Here is an 11,534-nt window from a genome sequence, read left to right as displayed (position 1 = left end):
ATAGGCTAAGAACCTGATCAAAAAGGGGGAATTGTTTTAAAAAGAAAGAAAAGAAAGAAAAGAAAAGAAGAAAAGAAAAGAAAGAAAAGAGAAGAGAAGAGAAGAGAAGAGAAGAGAAGAGAAGAGAAGAGAAGAAAAGAAGTAACAGGCTCAAAATGGAGTTACTTGTGCTAACCCCCACGTCAGCAAACCAGGATTTCATACCTAACCTAACTGCAGTCTCAGCCTTTTCCAGGAGCAGAATTTTAAACCAATGGGTCTGAAATTTCCTAGTCAGCACTAGGAAAGTGATCTGTTGATAGAGCCCTGCCCTTCCCCCAAGTAAGGTGACCCTGCCTGAAATAATCCCTTCTTTTATTTATGATGTCCTTGTCCCTGTCGCCTTCTGTCCATGAAAGCCTTCCATTTTGTACAGCTCCTCAAGTTCCTCCCCACTTGCTCGATGGGATGCTCATGAATCTTTGAAGAAAGCCAATTAGATCTTCAAATTTACTCAGTTGAATTTTATTTTTCAAAAACTTTCTTTTTTTGTGTGTTTAAATAATGATTCAATAAATAGTCTGAAAAATATACATGTTATCTTCATGGACATCTCCGTGGATTTACCACAGATGTTTATCTGTTTAAACAATTGTAATGGTCAGTGCTTGAAGCCGAGATGGCTAAGTTCAGGGACTCAATATTATGCTTTGAAAGTGCATTTTTTTATTTGTGGGGGCACTACCAACATTTCCCTTTTTTCCCCCTCCAGCTTTATTGAGATACAATTAGTATATAACATTGTGTAAGTTTAACACATACAATGTGTTGATTTGAAACACTGTACTGCAATATGACAGCCCACCATAGCATGAACCAACACCCCCATCATGTCACACAATGACCATTTCTTCTCTGTAGTGAGAGCATCTAAGATCTATTCTCTTAGCAGTTTCCAAGTGTATGATTCAGTATTAACTATAATCACCATGCCGTACACTAGATCCCCAGAATTTATTCCTCCTGGAAGTTTTTACCCTTTAGACAATATCCTTTTAATAATGATTAAACAGCTAGGTTTTGCTCTCAGGTAGCTTGGGGTAAGGCTAGACTCCATAGAAAAAAACTGCTCTTGACCACAGCAATCCCCAGGAGACTCCACGATACTCAGCTGTGCCTATCCATCAGGCAGTTCAAGTTCAGGGATGCCAGAGCCAGTTGCCACAACCTATTTACAAAGCCACACACCCACTGTCTCTCTGATTAAATCTCTTTTCCTCCCCTCCCCCAGGATCTCTTCCCCAGACCTCTAGACCCCGTTTCACAAGTGGTTCCTCCTTTCTGCCTTCAAGCAAGCACATATACACCATATTGAAGAAGAAGGAAAAAAATTTGTCTTGACTTTATTGACCTTTAGAATGCTTTTTCCCCTTATACTTGTTGACTACCTGCCTCTGCATCAGCCAATCTCCTTTGCTCCTTCCCAATATTTTCTGATTTTGGTTTGGATATCTAGACAGTTCCAGGGAAGGTGATTCTCCTACCACTTCCAGGAATGGACAGGGCACACAGCCTAGGCCACCTTGTTCAATTTTTTGTTGCTGTTGATGTACACCTAAAAGAATTTTGAAAAACTCACTGGCCCTTGCACGTTTTTATGTTGACATCCAAAATAATTTCATTATTAGTTTTAGATGCAAAAGAACTAATCCTGTGTATGTATCTTTTGACACTTTAAAATAAAACTGTTAATTCACTCTTTTACATGTACATAGCAAACTCTAAATTTTTTGGCAATCGATTTCCAACATCTAAAATAAATCTGAAAAGCTCTTCTATAACGGGTCAAATTCCCCACTATTCTTTTTTATTACTTAGAAGTTGGATTTCTATTCTATTTCTTCCACAGAATTTGATCATAATGTAATGTTCCTTTTGCTTTTTTTAAGTAAGCTATTATTTCTCTAGGCAATAACAAATGTCCATTATTTGAGATTAATTTTTTTCTTGTGGCCATAAGGTTCTAGATGTCAGCTTTTTCCTCATGAAGTGATTATTACAATTCGATCAAAAATATAAATATATGACAGATTTTGATAAATAATGCCCAAACATGAATAATAAAATTGTTATCAGAAAATCCTTTTTAATGAGATAAATGGGGCTACCTTTATATTTTAGTTAGTTTGTAAATCCATGAATAAACATTACTCAGTTTGAGAAATTTTCAAAAATAAGATTAATTCTTTTGTTATATTTTCTTTTTATAAATGCAAGTGCTGAGACCTCATTCCTATAAATAAATGGAAGCAAGAGAAATAATTTTATCATAGAAATTAATATCTTATTATTATGCACACAGGTTACATGCCAAAAATCTCACAGTGGTCTATGAAAAACTATTCTTAAAGCTAGCTGGAAGTCAGAGTTTTTCTTTAATTTTGTTGGGAACAAAGATTTGGAAGTCACATGTCTTGCTAATGGACTTGTTTCCCAGTTAGAGCCATTCACTCTTTCAATTGGGAAGAATTATATCAAAAGGCTTTGCCTAGATAGAAAATGACTGTTAATTATACTTGCTATTCTTTTGCTAAGAAACACTTGATTTAACCTGATATACCCAGAGAGGACATGGAAAATAAAAGTATTGCTAACTTCAATAAAGCATTACCAACATGTTTTTACAAAATAAAATGTTTATCACGTGGTTTAAATGTATTTCATAGAAACCTTGGAACAGCAGATTTTACTCACTAGAGTTATAGAAAATATCTGTCATATAATCATGTTGCAAATGCAGACCTCACTGTCAAACCTGTAGCCAAATAGACTTCTTCTTTGTCAAATGAAGCTTTTCTTCACTTTTCAGCCCAAACACAAATGTTAAACATGGTAAACATCTCACCTCTGAACCCCAGATGTCTGATTGGGGGCGGGGGGGGGGGGGCACCAGGAAATCAAATCAAGCCACCACCACTTTCCTTCTTACTATTCCCATTTGCTTTGTTCTCATGAATTTCCCTCTGGAAGGATGCTTTCCCTCAGCACAGCTGGGGCTTCTGATGGAAACCACCTCACTGCTCCAGCTATTTAGTCTGGGTTCAGAACACACCAAGGTGATCTGATACTGGCTTCCCAAGTCATGCTTTGGGCTAAGACAGGAAAAGTCATAAAGCCTTGATCAAAAGAGTGTGTTCAATAGCAACACTGCAAATCTGACCTTTTGGAATGTGCCCCAGAGATTTTTATGCCCTGGGTCAGGGCACCATAGTAATAGTTGGGATGGCTGAGACATGCTCCTGCATTGGTAGAGCAAGAGAAGGGTGATCATGAAAAAGGGAATGAAAAGAACTGGCCCAAAGCCTCACCTGCAGAGAGGTTCTCAGGTACATCAATGTTAGGCAAGAGTGAGTATGAAAAATGAATATATTGACTACTGTAAAACTAAGTCAGTGTACCATTTTGAAAGGCTTCATTTACCCTCAAGGATATGCATAGCTAGTTGGAAGACTAATAACTTCAGCTAAACCAATCACTGCAGTCCCGGCTCCTGGCCACAGACAGGAGTATGTGACTTTAGCTTGTCCAAGACACAAGTGCTTTCTCTCTCCTCGGGACTTGAGTGGGGACTCGTGGAGACCTGCGAGCTACTGGCAGCCATTTTGGAACCACGACGAAAGCCAACCTTAGAGCAAACAACTGGCACGGGAAAGAAGAGAGACCAAAGAATCTGTGTCCTTGATAATATCACTGAGTTTCTGGATCAAGCCTGCCTTATACTCATCCTCTCTCTGGCTTTTCCAAGTATATTAGCAGATGTACTTGCTGTTTTCACTTCTTTGAATTGGAATTTACTTTTAATAAAAACATACTAACTGATATACTTTAAGAAACTTCTTACACAAATAGTCACTATCCACCAGCTCTATTCCCTTATTAGTTCTTTTCTGAAATCAAATTCAGCTACTGGGTACAGACATGAGCCAACTGCCCTTCTACATGTCCATGGTCCCTTTTATAATGGCATCAATTCCACTTTGATCTGTATTGTCTGGGTCGGCCATCCCTTATCTGAAACTGTGAAATCCACATGCTTTGAAAAGACGAAACTTGAGAGAGAGAGAGAGAGAGAGAGAGAGAGAGAGAGAGGGAGGGAGAGAAAGTTAAAAAGAAAATCATAGGCCCAAGATGGAGTCACTTATGCTAGGCCAAGTCACCAAATTAAGGCTTAATATCTATTTTAACTTCAATTTCAACCTCCCCTAGAAATGTACCCTTAACCAATTGGTCAGGAATGTCTGGTCAGTATCAATGAGGTAATCTGCCACATGGGCCCTCTCCATCCTCCAAAGGAAGATGAGGTAATCTGCATGATAAGGTTCTCTGCCCTTCCCCTAAGGGAAGGTGACCTTGCCCAAAATAGTCCTTTCCTTCTGCTAATAACTTCTTGCCTCAGCCTCCTTCCTAAAAAATCCTTCCATTTTGCACAACTCCTCTGAGGTCCCACCTCTTCTAGAGGGCATCCTCCCCAATTCATGAATCACTTAATAAAGCCAACTAGATCTTCACATTTACTCAGATGAATTTTGTTTTTTTAAACAATGGATAGATTTTCACCTTGGCAACAAGACTTGTCTTAAACTGATGTGGAGATATTTACCTCCATTTTTCCCACTTAGTGTGAACATGTGCAAAGATCATTTCACTACTGAAACATTAAAATGTGTGATTCTGAGGTGCTGCCACAGATCCTGCTGGGGATGCTGGGAATACAGGTCTACAATTCCAAACTCAAAACCTTTGGGGCCAAGTGTGTTGGAACTCAGTGTTTTTCATGATTTTAGGAAAGTTTTCCAGTGATCATGACATTTCTTACCCCACTGGAAGTATTATGTAATACTTAGTAGTTCTTTTAGGGATGCCAGCAGAAAGCATCTCCAAAGCAGAAAGGACATTCAAAATTCCTCAGCATAACAGGGGCCCACTGACTTCCATTCAGGGACAGACAGGAAAATTCTTTCATCAATACGGTATCAATATATGGCATCCCTGAAAAAGAAATTAATGTCCATATGAGAGTGCAATGGTGAATGCATGACATTATTCATTTGTCAAAATCCCTAGCCTGTGCAACACAGAAAGTGTAATGTAAACTACTGACTTCAGTTAGTATTAATATTATGTATTTATAGTGATTCCTCTGGGACACCTGGGTGGCTCAGTGGTTGACCATCTGCCTTTGGCTTAGGATCTTGGGATAGAGTCCCGCATCAGGGTCCCCACACAGGGAGCCTGCTTCTCCCTCTGCCTGTGTCTCTCATGAATAAATAACATCTTAAAAATAATAAATTATATTAATAAGCCTTTTTATTTAAAAAGTGAATGTCCATTTTTGGGAGATATGCCTACTTTTAAGAAATCATTTAGTGAATGAACTGCCAGACTCACAATGAAAGTGGAATTGGGAAGGGGGGAGTGGAAAGGGGTGGAAATCTGTGTCCACATATATTTATGAAATGAGAATCCCCCTCCCACAGCCTGCGCACTAATGAGCATCCCTTCCCACTTGCCTAGCTCTGGGTGTTGTTCAAGATTATGGAACTCACTTTTGGGAAAATGTAAATAGGGAACGGATAGAAATATAGGGACTAGGGATTCTCCCAGTGGGATATGGTGGAGATTTCCATGAGAAGGAGTGGAAGTTTTGCATGTAGGGAGCTGAAGGAAAGGATGTAAAGTTTTGCATATAAAGGAGCTTAGGAAGGAAAGGCCCAAGCTCCAGAGCAGGAAAGCCACCTTAGGCGTGGGGTGAAGGGGAAGACCTCCTTGGGAAGGTCTGTCTCCCAGGTGTTCCCTAAAGAGAGCCTGTAAGCAGCACAGTGGCTGGGGATGCAGGCTCTGAAGCCACACTCCCTGAGCTTACATTTCCTGCTGTACTATTCACTAGGTGGACGTGTGACTCTGGGGAAGTTACTAAATTTCCCTGGTTGTCAGTTTCCTCTTTTGTAAAACTGAAATCACAATAATACCACACAGTGTTGTTGTAATGATTAAACAAATGAAGCATATAGAGCCCTCAGAACCACGGCAGGTAGAGCAAGCACTCAACTGAAAGCTCTTATTAGCTTTTTACTCTCCTACATTATAATACTCTTTTCTCTCTCTCTCTCTCTCTCTCTTTTTTTTTTTTAAGATTTACTTATTTATTTGAGAGAGAGAGAGAGAGCACAAGCAGGAGGGGCAGAGAGGAGAAGGAGAGAGAATCTCAAGAAGAATCCACTGAGCATGGTAGCCTGTTGTGGGGCTCAATCTCATGACCCTGAGATCATGACTTGAGCCCAAATCAAGAGCTGATCACTTAACCTACCCCTTCTATCCCTTGAGTAAAGAAATTTCATAGACTTTGTTCAGTGTAGTCATTAGAGGAACAGGGTGGCAAAAGGTTGAGTGAAAAAAGAGCTGTTTTCATCCCATGTCCTCCAACAGAGAGGGGCTGCTGGCCTTGTATGGGATTTTTCACTCAAGTTTTAGGTGGGGATGGTGGCCTGCGACAGAGCAAGCAGAGAGACTCAGAACACTATAGGCACATTCTAGAGAGGACAGATGCAAAGAGAGGCAATGAAATAAATCCTACAGTTTAGAGCATGTTGTCTTCTTAAAAGGGTAGCTAGAGAGCCCAGTTAACCACTGGATGCATCAGTAGAAGGAGCCATTTCAAAACACGCTTGCTGAACTCAGACACATTGTACTGGGCAGCACGTTGGGCCTACAAGACCCCATCTAGCCTGTCTGCAATTCCTCCTCACAAGCTCCCCACTCTTTCACATTGTTTCGGCTTCATCTCCCTATCCCTAGGGGCCCACACAGTCAATCAGAAATCTCATTAACTTCTGATCCCCAATTTCCACTCCTCATCCCACTCTGCATTACACTCAAGATCTACTTCTTTGACCTATTGCCTTCCTCACCTTCCTCTCCCTTTCTGGGCCTTCAGTGGCTTCTTTTGCTTCCAGAGCTAAGATCATGAGCTCCTCCTAGGGAACTTAAGGTTGTAGAGCAGTCAAGATCTTTCCCTTGACCCAGGCAAGCTTTTAGGTCACTCTTTCTCCACAGAGTTCCTCTAGTAAAAAAAACCTCACTGAGTATCTATAAAAGGGTCCCAACCCCTTTTCCTTCCATACCTTCTCCACCTTTACTGCTGACGGATTTGAAAACGGGTCCTTGACAATTCTTGGCTACTGGCAGTCACTGGGTCCTCATGTAGTAATCTGCTAGCCCTTCACAACTGTTCTACCCTTTTAAGAACTGTTTTGTTCTAATCCGACATCTCTTCCATGATCATTGTACTTACCATATTACAGCTGTCTGAGCTTTTAATTATTATTTTCCAAAGGGGAGTCCTTGGTGAATTGCATTGTCTTCCAGTATCTGATCTTAAAGAAGTTCCAAATTTGAGTCTGACATATTTAAGAGTTTGAATTATCAGAGCAATTAGTAGGAAGATTTAGTTGTCTCACTGTTTTCCATGAAAGATTGGGGGTGGAGGGGGGTGGAGGTATAATTTTCTTGATGTATAAACAGACTATTCAGTATGAACAATTTAACTGAAAGGAAAAGCAAATATGGATTTGAAATAAGTCATTGTTTTCTCATCCCTGGAACACATGGAAGGGACTAGTTCCATGATCGAAATTCAGAATGCCATTTTTCTTGATGTTGGTCTATTTTATCTACTGAATTTGTCACCTACGGTTTTTATCTTTTTTTTTTTTTTTTTTTTTTTTGTTGTTGTTGTTGTTAAAGCACGTGTGCAGATTAGTATGAGGCTTCACGTTTCTGTACCACAGTCTAAACATAAACCTAAGATCTCAAACGGTGAATCAATGCTTCCCTGTCTCTTGATTTTATTTGTTTTGATTGCCAAAAATAAGCCAGAGGAAAATTACTATGAAATTTTCCTTTAAAAGTCAGCCCAGGGACGCCTGAGTGGCTCAGGGGTTGAGTGTCTATCCTTGGCTCAGGGCGTGATCCCAGGATCCTGGGATCAAGTCCCGCATCAGGCTTCCCACACAGGGAGCCTGCTTCTCCCTCTGCCTGTGTCTCTGCTTCTCTCTGTGTCTCTCATGAATAAATAAATAAAATCTTAAAAAAAAAAAAAGCCAACCCATTTCTTGAGTGACTTGCTGTCAAAGAAGACAGGAGGATTACTCAAATCCAATAACCCAGAGTGGAAAAGAATGTTTCTGTTTAAAACAGCCTGGTTCTTCAGCAACTATCACACAAACGTTTCCAAGTGAGTAAACCCAATTTACCAAGAATTCTGACAATACTGAAGGAAGTGTTGCCAATTGTATAAATTGACATGATCAAACAGAAAATAATGTCTTCTGAAAGTCACCAGATATGCACACATATGGTTGAGGTGCACAGGTGAGAATATGACAAAGTGATACAAAACTGCTGTAAATAGTAGGGTTTTTTTTTTTTTTTTGTATATTTTTTTAATTGGAGTTCGATCTGCCAACATATAGTATAACACCCAGGGTTCATCCTGTCAAGTGCCCCCCTCAGTGCCCATCACTCAGTCACCCCAACCCCCTGCCCACCTCCCCTTCCACTACCTCTTATTCATTTCCCAGAGTTAGGAGTCTCTCATGTTTTGTCTCCCTCTCTGATATTTCCCACTCATTTTCTCTCCTTTCCCTTTTAACCCATTTCACTATTTTTTATATTCCCTGTATGAAGGAAATCATATAAATTTTGTCCCTCTCTGATTGACTTACTTCACTCAGCATAATACCCTCCAGTTCCATCCACGTCTAAGCAAATGGTGGGCATTTGTCGTTTCTAATGGCTGAGGAATATTCCATTGTGTATACAGATCATTTCTTCTTTATCCATTCATCTTTTGATGGACACCGAGGCTCCTTCCACAGTTTGGCTATTGTGGACATTGTTGGGTGCAGGTGTCCCGGTGTTTCACTGCATCTGTATCTTTGGGGTAAATCCCCAGTAGTGCAATTGCTGGGTCGTAGGCCAGGTCTATTTTTAACTCTTTGAGGAACCTCCACACAGTTTTCCAGAGTGGCTGCACCAGTTCACATTCCCACCAACAGTGCAAGAGGGTTCCCCTTTCTCCACATCCTCTCCAACATTTGTGGCTTCCTGCCTTGTTAATTTTCCCCATTCTCCCTGGTGTGAGGTGGTATCTCATTGTGGTGTTGATTTGTATTTCCCTGATGGCAAGTGATGCAGAGCATTTTCTCATGTGCATGTTGGCCATGTCCATGTCTTCCTCTGTGAGATTTCTCTTCATGTCTTTTGCCCATTTCATGATTGGATTGTTTGTTTCTTTGCTGTTGAGTTTAATAAGTTCTTTAAGGATCTTGGATAGTAGCCCTTTATCTGATATGTCATTTGCAAATATCTTCCCCCATTCTGTAGGTTGTCTTTTAGTTTTGTTGACTATTTCTTTTGCTGTGCAGAAGCTTCTTATCTTGATGAAGTCCCAATAGTTCATTTTTGCTTTTGTTTCTCTTGCCTTCATGGATGTATCTTGCAAGAAGTTACTGTGGCCAAGTTCAAAAAGGGTGTTGCCTGTGTTCTCCTCTAGGATTTTGATGGAATCTTGTCTCACATTTAGATCTTTCATCCATTTTGAGTTTATCTTTGTGTATGGTGTAAGAGGATGGTCTAATTTCATTCTTCTGCATGTGGTGTCCAATTTTCCCAGCACCATTTATTGAAGAGACTGTCCTTTTTCCAGTGGATAGTCTTTCCCGCTTTGTTGAATATTAGTTGACCATAGAGTTGAGGGCCTGTTTCTGGGTTCTCTATTCTGTTCCATTGATCTATGAGTCTGTTTTTGTGCCAGTACCACACTGTCTTGATGATCACAGCTTTGTAGTAGAGCTTGAAATCTGGCATTGTGATGCCCCCAGCTCTGGTTTCCTTTTTCGATATTCCCCTGGCTATTCGGGGTCTTTTCTGATTCTTAAGATGATTTGTTCCAACTCTCTGAAGAAAGTCCATGGTATTTTGATAGGCATTGCATTGAATGTGTAAATTGCCCTGGGTAGCATTGACATTTTCACAATATTAATTCTTTCAATCCATGAGCATGGAATATTTTTCCATCTCTTCGTGCCTTTCTCAATTTCTTTCAGAAGTCTTCTGTAGTTTTTAGGGTATAGATCCTTTACCTCTTTGGTTAGGTTTGTTCCTAGGTATCTTATGTTTTTGGGTGCAATTGTAAATGGGAGTAATTCCTTAACTTCTCTTTCTTCAGTTTCAGGACTCAAGGAGGCCTGGCCCCCTCACCACCTCTCCTCTGTATGGCCATTTGTGCCTCCTTACATTGCTTTTCCCAGGCCTCTCACCTTTGAATTACTTGCAGGGAGTAAGTGCTCCGTGGCCTTAAATAAGTGAGTAAAACACATAATTTTTTCAAAGACCTTTTATGGAGCCCACCAGCCAGTCGGAGTTGATCAAGAACTTTTAGCAAGTCGGCAGCTATTTATTAGAAGTGGCTTCTTGGCTTCGGACTTATTCCTCCCTCACCCCACCCCACACATACTCGCTCTTTGGGGTGCTTCAGGATGTCACAGGTGGATCACCAGTAACAGGCTTCACACCACCCCTCTGACTTTGTAGAGCTTTGTAGGTGCACTCGCATCCCTTGTATGGGGCAGGAGTCCTTGCTTTTGAGGTAACCGAGGACAATGTATATATGTTCTGTATCTTAACATACATCTTACCAGAACTTTGGACCACAGAAAAAAAAAGTGTATAGAAATGCCACTGATTTCTGGCCATTGATTTTGTATCCTGCCACACTGCCGAATTACTGTATGAGTTGTAGCAATTTTGGGGTGGAGTCTTTTGGGTTTTCTATGTACAGTATCAAGTCATCTGCAAAGAGGGAGAGTTTGACTTCTTCTTTGCCAATTTTAATGCCTTTTATTTCTTCTTCTTGTCTGATTGTTGAGGCTAGGACTTCTAATACTATGTTGAATAGCAGTGGTGAGAATGGACATCCCTGTCGTGTTCCTGATCTTAGGGGAAAGGCTCTCAGTGTTTCCCCATTGAGAATGATATGTACTGTGGGCTTTTCATAGATGGCTTTTAAGATGCTGAGGAATGTTCCCCTATCCCTACGCTCTGAAGAGTTTTGATCAGGAATGGATGCTGTATATTGTCAAATGGTTTCTCTGCATCTATTGAGAGGATCATATGGTTCTTGTTTTTTCTCTTGTTGATACGATCTATCATATTTATTGCTTTATGAGTGTTGAACCAGCTTTGCATCCCGGGGATAAATCCCACTTGGACATGGTGAATAATCTTCTTAATGTATTGTATCCTATAGGCTAGTATCTTGTTTAGAATTTTTGCATCTGTGTTCATCAGGGATATTGGTCTATAATTCTCCTTTTTGGTGGAGTCTTTCTCTAATTTTGGAATTAAGGTGATGCTGGCCTCATAAAAAGAGTTTGGAAGTATTCCATCCCTTTCTATCTTTCGGAACAGCTTTAGTAGAATAGGTATTGTTTCTT

Source organism: Vulpes vulpes, chromosome 12 (assembly GCF_048418805.1).
Source record: "Vulpes vulpes isolate BD-2025 chromosome 12, VulVul3, whole genome shotgun sequence".
NCBI lineage: Eukaryota > Metazoa > Chordata > Mammalia > Carnivora > Canidae > Vulpes > Vulpes vulpes.
This window is presented reverse-complemented; position numbering follows the sequence as displayed.